The sequence below is a fragment of the Eubalaena glacialis genome, chromosome 3 (genome assembly GCF_028564815.1).
Source record: "Eubalaena glacialis isolate mEubGla1 chromosome 3, mEubGla1.1.hap2.+ XY, whole genome shotgun sequence".
Taxonomy (NCBI): domain Eukaryota; kingdom Metazoa; phylum Chordata; class Mammalia; order Artiodactyla; family Balaenidae; genus Eubalaena; species Eubalaena glacialis.
In genome coordinates, this window is record NC_083718.1 from 5929703 (window position 1) to 5943568 (window position 13866).

Sequence of the window (13866 nt, forward strand, 5' to 3'; positions counted from 1 at the left end):
TTTTATTCTTTTATTTTAAAAATCAAACTTTAATCTTTAGTCCCAATAACTTCTGGACTACAAATACTATGCTAAATAGTATTTTTTATAATATTTTTTAATATGGTTGGTACATTTTAATGTGTAAAATTGTTCAAAGAATACATAAAATACTTTGACTATTTGCATATCTATGTATACATATTGTTTATTTTATTTGTAGTGACTTTAATGGATTTTGTTTACATGAATGGAGTTTTACCGGAGAAGATAGTTTTTTTTTGTTTTTTAAATTTAATTTATTTTTTATACAGCAGGTTCTTATTAGTTATCCATTTTATACATATTAATGTATATATGTCAATCCCAATCTCCCAATTCATCACACCACCACCCCTACCCCACCACTTTCCCCCCTTGGTGTCCATACGTTTGTTCTCCACATCTGTGTCTCTATTTCTGCCCTGCAAAGCGGTTCATCTGTACCATTTTTCTAGGTTCCACATATATGCGTTAATATACGATATTTGTTTTTCTCTTTCTGACTTACTTCACTCTGTATGACAGTCTCTAGATCCATCCACGTCTCTACAATGACCCATTTTCGTTCCTTTTTATGGCTGAGTAATATTCCATTGTATATGTGTACCACTTCTTTATCCATTCATCTGTTGATGGGCATTTAGGTTGCTTCCATGACCTGGCTATTGTAAACAGTGCTGCAATGAACATTGGGGTGCATGTGTCTGTATGAATTACGGTTTTCTCTGGGTATATGCCCAGTAGTGCAATTGCTGCGTCATATGGTCATATGGTAATTCTAGTTTTAGTTTTTTAAGGAACCTCCATACGGTTCTCCATAGTGGCTGTATCAATTTACATTCTCACCAACAGTGCAAGGGGGTTCGCTTTTCTCCACACCCTCTCCAGCATTTGTTGTTTGTAGATTTTCTGATGATGTCCATTCTAACTGGTGTTAGTTGATACCTCATTGTACTTTTGATTTGCATTTCTTTAATAATTAGTGATGTTGAGCAGCTTTTTATGTGCTTCTTGGCCATCTGTATATCTTCTTTGGAGAAATGTCTTTTTAGGTCTTTGACCCATTTTTGGATTGGGTTGTTTGTTTTTTTGATATTGAGCTGCATGAGCTGTTTATATATTTTGGAGATTAATTCTTTGTCCGCTGATTCGTTTGCAAATATTTTCTCCCATTCTGAGGGTTGTCTTTTCATCTTGTTTGTAGTTTCCTTTGCTTTGCAAAAGCTCTGAAGTTTCATTAGGTCCCATTTGTTTATTTTTGTTTTAATTTCCATTACTCTAAGAGGTGGATCAAAAAAGATCTTGCTGTGATTTATATCAAAGATTGTTCTTCCTATGTTTTCCTCTAAGAGTTTTATAGTGTCTGGTCTTACATTTAGGTCTCTAACCCATTTTGAGTTTATTTTTGTGTATGGCGTTAGGGAGTGTTCTAATTTCATTCTTTTTTTTTTTTTAACATCTTTATTGGAGTATAATTGCTTTACAATGGTGTGTCAGTTTCTGCTTTATAACAAAGTGAATCAGTTATACATATACATATGTTCCCATATCTCTTCCCTCTTGCATCTCCCTCCCTCCCACCCTCCCTATCCCACCCCTCTAGGTGGTCACAAAGCACCAAGCTGATCTCCCTATGCTATGCGGCTGCTTCCCACTAGCTATCTGTTTTATGTTTGGTAGTGTATATATGTCCATGCCACTCTCTCACTTTGTCCCAGCTTACCCTTCCCCCTCCCCGTATCCTCAAGTCCATTCTCTAGTAGGTCTGTGTCTTATTCCCGTCTTGCCCCTAGGTTCTTCATGACCATTTTTTTTTTTTTTTTTTAGATTCCATATATATGTGTTAGCATACGGTATTTGTTTTTCTCTTTCTGACTTACTTCACACTGTATGACAGACTCTAGGTCCATCCACCTCACTACAAATAACTCAATTTCGTTTCTTTTTAAGGCTGAGTAATATTCTATTGTATATATGTGCCACATCTTCTTTATCCATTCATCTGTTGATGGACATTTAGGTTGCTTCCATGTCCTGGCTATTGTAAATGGAGCTGCAATGAACATTTTGGTACATGACTCTTTTTGAATTATGGTTTTCTCAGGGTATATTCAGAGTAGTGGGATTGCTGGGTCGTATGGTAGTTCTATTTGTAGTTTTTTAAGGAACCTCCATACTGTTCTCCATAGCGGCTGTATCAATTTACATTCCCACCAACAGTGCAAGAGGGTTCCCTTTTCTACACATCCTCTCCAGCATTTATTGTTTGTAGATTTTTTGATGATGGCCATTCTGACAGGTGTGAGATGATATCTCATTGTAGTTTTGATTTGCATTTCTCTAATGATTAGTGATGTTGAGCATCCTTTCATGTGTTTGTTGGCAATCTGTATATCTTATTTGGAGAAATGTCTATTTAGGTCTTCGGCCCATTTTTGGATTGGGTTGTTTGTTTTTTTGATATTGAGCTGCATGAGCTGCTTGTAAACTTTGGAGATTAATCCTTTGTCAGTTGCTTCATTTGCAAATATTTTCTCCCATTCTGAGGGTTGTCTTTTCATCTTGTTTATGGTTTCCTTTGCTGTGCAAAAGCTTTTAAGTTTCGTTAGGTCCCATTTGTTTATTTTTTTAAATTTCCATTTCTCTAGGAGGTGAGTCAAAAAGGATCTTGCTGTGATTTATGTCATAGAGTGTTCTGCCTATGTTGTCCTCTAAGAGTTTGATAGTGTCTGACCTTACATTTAGGTCTTTAATCCATTTTGAGTTTATTTTTGTGTATGCTGTTAGGGAGTGTACTAATTTCATTCTTTTACATGTAGCTGTCCAGTTTTCCCAGCACCACTTATTGAATAGAGTGTCTTGTCTCCACTGTATATCGTTGCCTCCTTTGTCATAGATTAGTTGACCATAGGTGCGTGGGTTTATCTCTGGGCTTTCTATCCTGTTTCATTGATCTATATTTCTGTTTTTGTGCCAGTACCATATTGTCTTAATTACTGTAGCTTTATAGTATACTCTGAAGTCGGGGAGTCTGATTCATCCAGCTCCGTTTTTTTCCCTCAAGACTGCTTTGGCTAATCAGGGTCTTTTTTGTCTCCATACAAATTTTAAGATTTTTTTTTCTAGTTCTGTAAAAAATGCCACTGGTAATTTGATAGGGATTGCATTGAATCTGTAGATTGCTTTGGGTACTACAGTCATTTTCACAATATTGATTCTTCCAATCGAAGAACATGGTATGTCTCTCCATCTGTTGGTATCATCTTTAATTTCTTTCATCAGTGTCTTATAGTTTTCTGCAGACATGTCTTTTGTCTCCTTAGGAAGGTTTATTCCTAGGTATTTTACTCTTTTTGTTGCAATGGTAAATGGGAGTGTTTCCTTAATTTCTCTTTCAGATTTTTCATCATTAGTGTATAGGAATGCAAGAGATTTCTGTGCATTAATTTTGTATCCTACAGCTTTACCAAATTCATTGATTAGCTCTAGTAGTTTTCTGGTGGCATCTTTCGGATTCTCTGTGTATAGTATCATGTCGTCTGCAAACAGTGACAGTTTTACTTCTTCTTTTCCAATTTGTATTCCTTTTATTTCTTTTTCTTCTCTGATTGCCGTGGCTAGGACTTCCAAAACTATGTTGAACAGTAGTGGCAAGAGTGGAAATCCTTGTCTTGTTCCTGATCTTAGAGGAAATGCTTTCAGTTTTTCACCATTGAGAATGATGTTTGCTGTGGGTTTGTTGTATATGGCCTTTATTATGTTGAGGTAGGTTCCCTCTATGCCACTTTCTGGAGAGTTTTTATCATAAATGGGTGTTGAATTGTGTCAAAAGCTTTTTCTGCATCTATTGAGATGATCATATGGTTTTTATTCTTCAATTTGTTAATATGGTGTATCACACTGATTGATTTGCATATATTGAAGAATCCTTGCATCCCTGGGATAAATCCCACTTGATCATGGTGTATGATCCTTTTAATGTGTTGTTGGATTCTGTTTGCTAGTCTTTTGTTGAGGAATTTTGCATCTATATTCATCAGTGATATTGGTCTGTAATTTTCTTTTTTGTAGTATCTTTGTCTGGTTTTGGTATCAGGGTGATGGTGGCCTCATAGAATGAGTTTGGGAGTTTTCCTTCCTCTGCAGGTTTTTGGAAGAGTTTGAGAAGGATGGATGTTAGCTCTTCTGTAAATGTTTGATAGGATTCACCTGTGAAGCCATCTGGTCCTGGACTTTTGTTTGTTGGATGATTTTTTTTTTTATTCTTTTTTTTCTTTTGGCTGTGTTGGGTCTTCGTTTCTGTGCGAGGGCTTTCTCCAGTTGTGGCAAGCGGGGGCCACTCTTCATCGCGGTGCGTGGGCCTCTCACTATCGTGGCCTCTCTTGTTGCGGAGCACAGGCTCCAGACGCGCCGGCTCAGTAGTTGTGGCTCATGGGCCTAGTTGCTCCGTGGCATGTGGGATCTTCCCAGACCAGGGCTCGAACCCGTGTCCCCTGCATTAGCAGGCAGATTCTCAACCACTGCGCCACCAGGGAAGCCCCCGTTGGAAGATTTTTAATCACAATTTAAATTTCATTACTTGTGATTGGTCTGTTCATATTTTCTATTTCTTCCTGGTTCAGTCTTAGAAGGTTATACCTTTCTAAGAATTTGTCCATTTCTTCCAGGTTGTCCAGTTTTTTTGGCATAGAGTTGCTTGTAGTAGTCTCTTAGGATACTTTGTATTTCTGCAGTCTCTGTTGTAAGTTCTCCTTTTTCATTTCTAATTTTATTGATTTGAGTCCTCTCCCTCTCTTTCTTGATGAGTCTGGCTAATGGTTTATCAATTTTGTTTATCTTCTCAAAGAATCAGCTTATAGTTTTATTGATCTGTGCTATTGTTTTCTTTGTTTCTATTTCATTTACTTCTGCTCTGCTCTTTACGATTTCTTTCCTTCTATTAACTTTGGGTTTTGTTTGTTTTTCTTTCTCTAGTTCCCTTAGGTGTAAAGTTAGATTGTTTATTTGAGATTTTTCTTGTTTTTTGAGGTAGGCTTGTACTGCTATAAACTTCCCTCTTAGAACTGCTTTTGCTGAATCCCATAGGTTTTGGATCATCGTGTTTTCATTGTCAGTTGTCTCTAGGTATTTTTTGGTTTCCTTTTTGATTTCTTCAGTGATCTCTTGGTTACTTAGTAACATATTGTTTAGCCTCCATGTGTTTGTGTTTTTTACGATTTTTTCCCGTGTAATTGATTTCTAATCTCATAGCGTTGTGGTCAGAAAAGATCCTTGATATGATTTCAATTTTCTTAAATTCACTGAGGCTTGATTTGTGACCCAAGATGTGATCTATCCTGGAGAATGTTCCGTGTGCACTTGAGAAGAAAGTGTAATCTGCTGTTTTTGGATGGAATGTCCTATAAATATTAATTAAATCTGTCTGGTCTTTTGTGTCATTTAAAGCTTGTGTTTCCTTAGTAATTTTCTGTTTGGGTGATCTGTCCATTGGTGTAAGTGAGGTGTTAAATTCCCCCACTATTACTGTGTTACTGTCGATTTCCACTTTTATAGCTGTTAGCAGTTGCCTTATGTATTGGGGCGCTCCTATGTTGGGTGCATATATATTTATATTTGTTATATCTTCTCCTTGGATTGATTCCTTTTCATTATGTAGTGTCCTTCCTTGTCTCTTGTAACATTCTTTATTTTAAAGTCTATTTTATCTGATATGAGTCTTGCTACTCCAGCTTTCTTTTGATTTCCATTTGCATGGAATATCTTTTTCCATCCCCTCACTTTCAGTCTGTATGTGTCCTTAGGTCTGAAGTGGGTCTCTTGTACACAGCGTATATATGGGTCTTGTTTTTGTATCCATTTAGCAAGCCTGTGTCTTTTGGTTGGAGCATTTAATCCATTCATGTTTAAGGTAATTATTGATACGTATGTTCCTGTTACCATTTTCTTAATTGTTTTGGGTTTGTTTTTGTAGGTCCTTTTCTTCTCTTGTGTTTCCCACTTAGATAAGTTCCTTTAGCATTTGTTGTAGAGTGGTTTGGTGGTGCTGAATTCTCTTAGCTTTTGCTTGTCTGTGAAGCTTTTGATTTCTCTGTCAAATCTGAATGAGATCCTTGCTGGGTAGAGTAATCTTGGTTGTAGGTTTTTCCCTTTCTTCACTTTAAATATATCATGCCACTCCCTTCTGGCTTTTAGAGTTTCTGCTTAGAAATCAGCTGTTAACCTTATGGGAGTTCCCTTGTATATATTTGTTGTTTTTTCCTTTTTGCTTTCAGTAAGTTTTCTTTGTCCTTAATTTTTGTCAAGTTGATTACTATGTGTCTCGGCGTGTTTTTCCTTGGGTTTATCCTGCCTGAGACTCTCTGCACTTCCTGTACTTGGGTGGCTATTTCCTTTCCCATGTTAGGGAAGTTTTCGACTATAATCTCTTCAGATATTTTCTTGGTTCCTTTCTCTCTCTCTTCTCCTTCTGTGACCCCTATAATGCAAATGTTGTTGCGTTTAATGTTTTCCCAGAGGTCTCTTAGGCTGTCTTCATTTCTTTTCATTCTTTTTTCTTTATTCTGTTCTGCAGAATTCCACCATTCTGTCTTCCACGTCACTTATCCGTTCTTCTGCCTCAGTTTTTCTGCTATTGATTCCTTCTAGGGTACTTTTCATTTCAGATATTGTATTGTTCATCTCTGTTTGTTTGTTCTTTAGTTCTGCTAGGTCTTTGTTAAATATTTCTTGTATCTTCTCGATCTTTGCCTCCATTCTTTTTCTGAGGTCCAGGATCATCTTCACTATCATTATTCTGAATTCTTTTTCTTGAAGGTTGCCTATCTCCACTTCATTTAATTTTTTTTGGGGGGTTTTATCTTGTTCCTTCATCTGGTACATAGCCCTCTGCCTTTTCATCTTCTTTGTCTTTCTGTGAATGTGGTTTTTGTTCCACAGGCTGCAGGATTGTAGTTCTTCTTACTTCTGCTGTCTGTCCTCTCGAAGATACAGTTTTGTCAACTGGTATTTTCACTTAACATATTGTTAAGTAGATCTAATTAAATCTGTTAAGTGAAGTGTATCTTTAAGTAGATTCCTGAAATGAGATTATTTATGATTGTGTAATATTCCATGATATGAGTGTATCATATTTATTTAATTTGTATTGTTATTAGGCTTTAGGTTGCTTTCATGCTGAGATTTCACATTCTTGTCTCTAAATATTTGTAAGCATTTCTAAGGCCTTGCTGACGATTTTCCTAAAATAAATTCCTAAATGTGGAATTACCATGTCAATTTTAAAGCTTTTAACATGTATTTCCATACTGTACTCTAGAAATATGTTTCAGTTTCTAGGTACAGTAATTATTAATTGGTGCCCATAACTATGCAGGTTTTAGATCATTGTAAAAAAGAAGTTTATAACATGGTTGCCTAGGGAGTGCTATATTATTCTTTTCTACATTCCTTGGGTATCATCCTTGTCTCATTATATATATTTACTTTCCTTATGTATTTTCCTTATATCATTATACATGCATATCATTGGCAAAACAAAAGCAAAGAAGAAAAAACAAGGAAATTGACACGTCAGTGCATGTGTTAGCAATAACAATAAAAGTTACTGCTTTTATGAAATTTCAAAAATGCTTACAATAAGATAATGCTTTTGCTTGCTAGTAAAATCTCTATTTTGCTCTGTGCTGGTAGCAGCAAAAAGAAAGGGAAGAGATGAACAAATCACACATAGACCTTGACTGCTAGGAAAAGCTAATGATGTAAATGAATAATAGTCAGGTTTTTATTATTTCAAGTAAATCATCACATTTATGGCATACTATTCCCAAGACAATAGGGCAGCAGCTTTCTGTTTTAAATGTTTTATTTTTTTTCCTGTTTTTTGTTTTCCTGCATATTTCATCCCCATTCAAGTACTATTTAATTCACATTCACATTGAACTATAAAAGCTGAGATATTCAAAAGCCACTCACTCTTGGGAATTCCCTGGCAGCCCAGTGGTTAGGACTCCATGCTTCCACTGCCAGTGGCCCGGGTTCGATCTCTGGTCCGGGATCTAAGATCCCGCATGCCTCGTGGCACGGCCAAGAAAAGAAAAAAAGCCACTCACTCTTGAAATAGTACTTAGTAACTGTGTGGTCTTGGGCAATTATTTAATCTCTGTAGTTCTCAGAGTCCTCAACTATAAAATGAGGGTAATAATCTTACTGCCTTTGGGAGTGAGATAAAGTAGCTTTGAAAAAAGCTGAATCTTGATAGTGAAAGTTTATTGCTGTTTTTTGTTTCCTAGGTTTTGAGTCTATTTTAACAAAATATGGTGATTGTGCTTTGGAGAGTCAAGCTCCAAGGTGAGGATTTCTTTCTTTCATTAGTCACAGACAATGAGACTTTTGTTCTTCCATGAGCACTTATTAAATACTGCAGTTAAGAGATCAAGGGAAGGACCTGTGAAAAATATACAGTTTGTTATGGTGAGATATAGTGGAAGAAATTGTAAATTGTACTACTTACTGTTTAAAAATTTTTTTTTCCTCAATTTTTATTTTAGTAGCTGTCTTGACTATTTTCCTTTGGCTGTATATTTCTCTCCACTTGTCTTCCTAGAAACTTAAGCAGAATTCCATTATGGAATCTTGAAGCCAAGTAATTTCACCCTGAGTCCCAAGGTTTCTGTTCTAGCAAAGCCTATCAATTTACTATTAACAAAAAATTCAGTTAGGGAAAAAAGACAGGATTTTCCTTTTGACAACAGTATTTCTAGTCATGGCAATGTTTGGTGATATACTTTTCTGGGAATATGTTCATTCATCTGTATTCTCTTTGTCTTATCTCCACACTCTGCTGATTTAACTGTGCAGACACTGTCCTCTCTGCTAACCCTACTTTCTTCGGAATCTTCTGGAATTCTTGCACCATCATAAATACATTTTCTTACACACTCAATATTTTTCAAAGAGAGTCCACTGCATCTGCTTATATTATTTTATTTTTAAAAATTTTTATCGGAGTACAGTTGATTTACAATGTTGTGTTAGTTTCCCGTGTACAGCAAAGTGAATCAGTTATACATATACATATATCCACTCTTTTTTGGATTTTCCAAATAGGCCATTACAGAGTATTGAGAAGAGTTCCCTGTGCTATACAGCAGGTTCTTATTAGTTATCCATTTTATATTTAGTAGTGTGTATATGTCAATCCCAGTCTCCCAGTTTATCCCTCCCCCCTCTTATCCCCTGGTAACCATAAGTTTGTTTTCTACATCCGTGACTCTACTTCTGTTTTGTAAGTAAGTTCATTTGTACCCTTTTTTTTAGATTCTACATATAAGCGTTATCATATGATATTTGTCTTTTTGTGTCTTACTTCACTCAATATCTAGGTCCATCCATGATGCTGCATCTGCTTATTTTAAATCTTTTTTTTTTTAAAAATAAATTTATTTATTTATTGGCTGCGTTGGGTCTTCGTTGCTGCGCGCGGGCTTTCTCTAGTTGCAGCAAGTGGGGGCTGCTCTTCATTGTGGTGCGCGGGCTTCTCATTGCGGTGGCTTCTCTTGTTTCAGAGCACGGGCTTTAGGCGCGCGGGCTTCAGTAGTTGTGGCACGTGGGCTCAGTAGTTGTGACTTGTGGGCTCTAGAGCACAGGCTCAGTAGTTGTGGCTCACGGGCTTACTTGCTTCGCAGCATGTGGGATCTTCCCCGACCAGGGCTTGAACCCGTGTCCCCTGCATTGGCAGGTGGATTCTTAACCATTGCGCCACCAAGGAAGTCCGCATCTGCTTATTTTAATAGGAACCAAGCTGTAAGGTGAACATCTTTTCCATGAAAACTGCCCATTTTCACGCTGTTCCCCACATACCACAGGTCTGGGGGTGTGTTGCTGACCTTATAAATTATAGACCGTTACATCTCCGTATCTTTGAGGTGCATTTTTTTTATTATGACCTTTGTTTTTTCCTCGTCACTGTGTTCTCCCAACCTTTTAGTGGTTCTTTCATAGTCATGGAGGGTATGGGTACAGTTTCCATATTTTCTTCTCATCCCAGATTCTGCTATTCCCCTTTTCAGGTTCCTTACCTTAGTGAACGACCCTTTTGGGATCTTGCCTCTGTGGTTCCTTTATTTTGATGACTTTCATGTCCAGCTTTCTTCAGCATCCTCTTGTAAGGCTGGACCCTCCTGTGACCAGAATTGCTTTATTTCTGGGAACATACCCTGCAACCTCCCACTGTATGACTTCTTGTCCTTGCAGCCCTCATGTCTTCACTGGCACCAAACTGATTCACTTTCACCTGTCAGCAAGAGCTTCAGTCCCTTTCCCTTCCACTTCCAGGATTCTCGCCATTCATTTCTAGCCTCTGATTTTCTTTTCTGCCTCTTATTTACCCTCCACTTCCTGTACTTCTTTTTGTCTTACTGCTCCACTGACACGTCTGTTAGAGTTTCTGATCATCTTTATTATGCCAGATCCAATGAACAGTTTTCTTTGTTTCTCGTCTTCTTCTTTCTTGATACCTCTTTCTCTCTCTCTCTCTTTTTTTTTTTTTTTAATTTTTTTTTTTGGGCAGCACCACGCCGCTTGTGGGATCTTAGTTCCCTGACCAGGGATTGAACCTGGGCCCTGGCAGTGAAAGCACAGTGTCCTAACCACTGGACCACCAGGGAATTCCCCAAACCTCCTTCTCTTGATTTCTACAACATCATTCTCCTTTAGTTTATGTCCTGTACATTCTTTCTTAGTTCTCCTTTATAGGTTTTCCTTTCTTTTACTTACTCCTAAAAATTATGGTTTACCAAGGGCCCTTTCTTGGTGTTTTGCTCTCTTCACTTCTTACCTCTTTCTAGTTCATTTCACTCGAATTTTAGTAACTTTAATGATGCATTGATGATTTCCAGATCTCTATATTTGTCTTGCTTCTCTATCTAAATTTATATATACCTAAAATTATACTTACCTTTTCCCACTGAACGTCTTTGCATAGCTGACGTTCAAGAGACACCTCAGTGTAGAATGTCCAAAATTAATTTTGTCTCTTTACAACTATCTCTTCTCTGGTATTTTGTTTTGGGGGAATGGTAACAGCACACAACCAGTTGCCCAAACCAGGAGCATGAAATTCTACCTGAACCTTGGTTTAGTGTGAATCTCACTGATTCAGCTCATAGATGGCTCATGTAAATGTCTCCATTTTCGTTCTTACTTCTATAATGGATGCGGTCATCCTTCTCATCTAGACCACTGAGAGTTGTCTTAATTTTTTTGCCTCAGGGTTTCCATCTCTGGCTGATGTCTGAGAGCTCCTCAGTCTGGAAGGAGTGACCACCTCTGGAGACATCGCACTCCGCCCACACCCTGCCACCCAGCCATATTTTTGACCAGCCATTACTTACTTATTAGCCTTTGTCTCAGCATTTTTAGGAAGACTTTCTTTTCCATAGATCTCTATTCTCATAATCCTCTATATTTTACTCTTTCCCAACCTTCATCAAACTTTGTTCTACTTTTTTTCCTGGTTTGGATAAGCTTATGCAGCTTAAGCGTGCAATGATGGATCACTGCAAAGTAAATGATGCGGTGAGAACACACTTCAGAGTGCTGGGTCTTTGAACCAAGCCCAGTCCAAGATGCCCTGTCTTGAGTGTTTGTTGGAGGTACTAAGATAGTGGTCAGGACTGAAGAAACTGGGAACTTGACCTTCTTTGGTAAGGCAGCTTGCACAATTTGCCCTCTGTCCTTCTACCTAATCCCCCAAATCCTCTCAAATCTCAGCTTCACTTTTGCAGATTCACTTTGCCTGTTTGCATAAAAAGGAAAGTAACTCTTTTTGTTTAATACCAAAGGTGCCCACATTAGACATTGCATTTTTGTTGTTGGTGGTGGTTTTTATCAAAGTGAAGTATAGTTGATTTACGATTTTGTGCTAGTTTCAGGTGTACCTTAAAGTGACTTAGTTATGGTTTTCAGGTCATTACAAGATATTGAATGTAGTTCCCTGTACTATACTGTAGATCCTTGTTAGTTACCTATTTTATGTTATAGTAGTGTCTGTTAATCCCATACTCCTAATGTATCTCTGCCTCTCTCCCTCTCCCCTTTGGTAACCATAAATTTGTTTTCTATGTCTGTGAGTCTGTTTCTGTTTTGTAAATAGATTCATTTGTATTCTTTTTTAGATTCCACATATAAGTGATATCATGTAATATTTGTCTCTCCTTGTCTGACTTACTTCACTCAGTATGACAATCTCTAGGTCCATTCATGTAGCTGCAAATGGCATTATTTCATTCCTTTTTATGACTGAGTAATATTCCATTGTATATATGCCACATCTTCTTAAACCAGTTGTCTGTTGATGGTCACTTGGGTTGTTTCTACGTCTTGGCTATTGTATATAGTGCTGCTATGAACATTGGGGTGTAAGACCTTGCATTTTTAACTCATGACAATAATTATACATTATCAGAAGTTATAATTTATTTCTTACCATATTGAGTCTAAAGAGAGAGCTTAAGATGTCAGATAGGGTGATGTGCCTTTTCCTTGTGTTTTCCCACCAGATTTTCTCCCTCACATTTTTTAAAGTTTAAGATAACATACAAATTTAAAGTAATAAATAGATAAATAGATAAAAGAATGCAGTGCCTTTGTAAGCAAATGGATTTGGGAAGTTACAAAAATGAAATACTTAGGAAAAATATCTCCTGCTTCCCACTCCCTAAATATGTAAAAACAATTTTTCTATTATATAAAAAAGTGAAGCACTGCAACCTAATCTATATTTTCTTGCCACAGATTAGCATTTATGTGATCTTATGCTAAGCCTTTGTGATATTAATAGCTAAAAATGCTAAAAAGATTGTATTCCATATAGACTGATGTTTAAATGTTTAATCTGTTTTAAAATTTTGCTTGTTTTGTAAATAGCTGTAGTTGCTGTAATTCCTTGAGAATAAATGACCTGGTTTTGAAAAAGTGTTTTTATCAAAATACATGTACATTGTTCAAAAAGTCAGCAGTTATCCTAAGGCTTAGAATAAGAAAACAAGACCAACAAAAACAGTTGGCCCGGGACTTCCCTCGTGTCACAGTGGTTAAGAATCCGCCTGCCAATTCAGGGGACACGGGTTCGAACCCTGGTCCGGGAAGATCCCACATGCTACGGAGCAACTAAGCCCATGCGCCATAGCTACTGAGCCTGCGCTCTAGAGCCCCCGAGCCACAAGTACTGAGCTCGTGCGCCCAGAACCCGTGCTCCATCTGCAGCAAGAGATGCCACCACAGTGAGAAGCCCGTGTGCCTAGAGCCCGCACACCACAATGAAGAGTAGCCCCTGCTGGCCGCAACTAGAGAAAGCCCGCAGGAAGCAACGAAGACCCAACGCAGCCAAAAATAAATAAATAAATAAATAAATTTATTAAAACAAAACATTTGGCCCCTGCCATCATGTTATCAACCCTTCCATGGTTTACCTTTCAGACAGAAACACTTTTCAGTTTTTTATCTGTTTCTTCTATAGAGTTTTTAACTCACTGTAGTATATTTCTTAGTTTTTCAATTTCAGGCAGTATTTGTTGACTTCCTTCTATAGAAGATGAGTTAGAAGTCCAATTACACCACCACCACACACACCTTCCACTCCCCATCCCCCCACTATAGTCCTGCTTGCTTAGGGGATGCCAAGGATGTATATTTTACGACTATTGAAATATTGCTCAGAGCTGAGTAACGTAGTAATGTATTATGATTAAATTTTTCTTATTCAGATTTTTTGCTTCTTAGGAGTTTAATCATTTTCATTTTTTGGGTTTGTTTGTTTGTTTGCCTAGTTTTCCCACAATACTCTAG

At 37.3% G+C, this 13866-nt stretch overlaps 1 protein-coding gene across 1 annotated transcript in view; it reads left to right on the forward strand.

Moving 5' to 3' along the window:
- Positions 1 to 13866, forward strand: part of KCNT2 (potassium sodium-activated channel subfamily T member 2) — a 379130-nt gene that overhangs the window by 19481 nt on the left and 345783 nt on the right. The gene's annotated exons all lie outside the window — the stretch shown is intronic.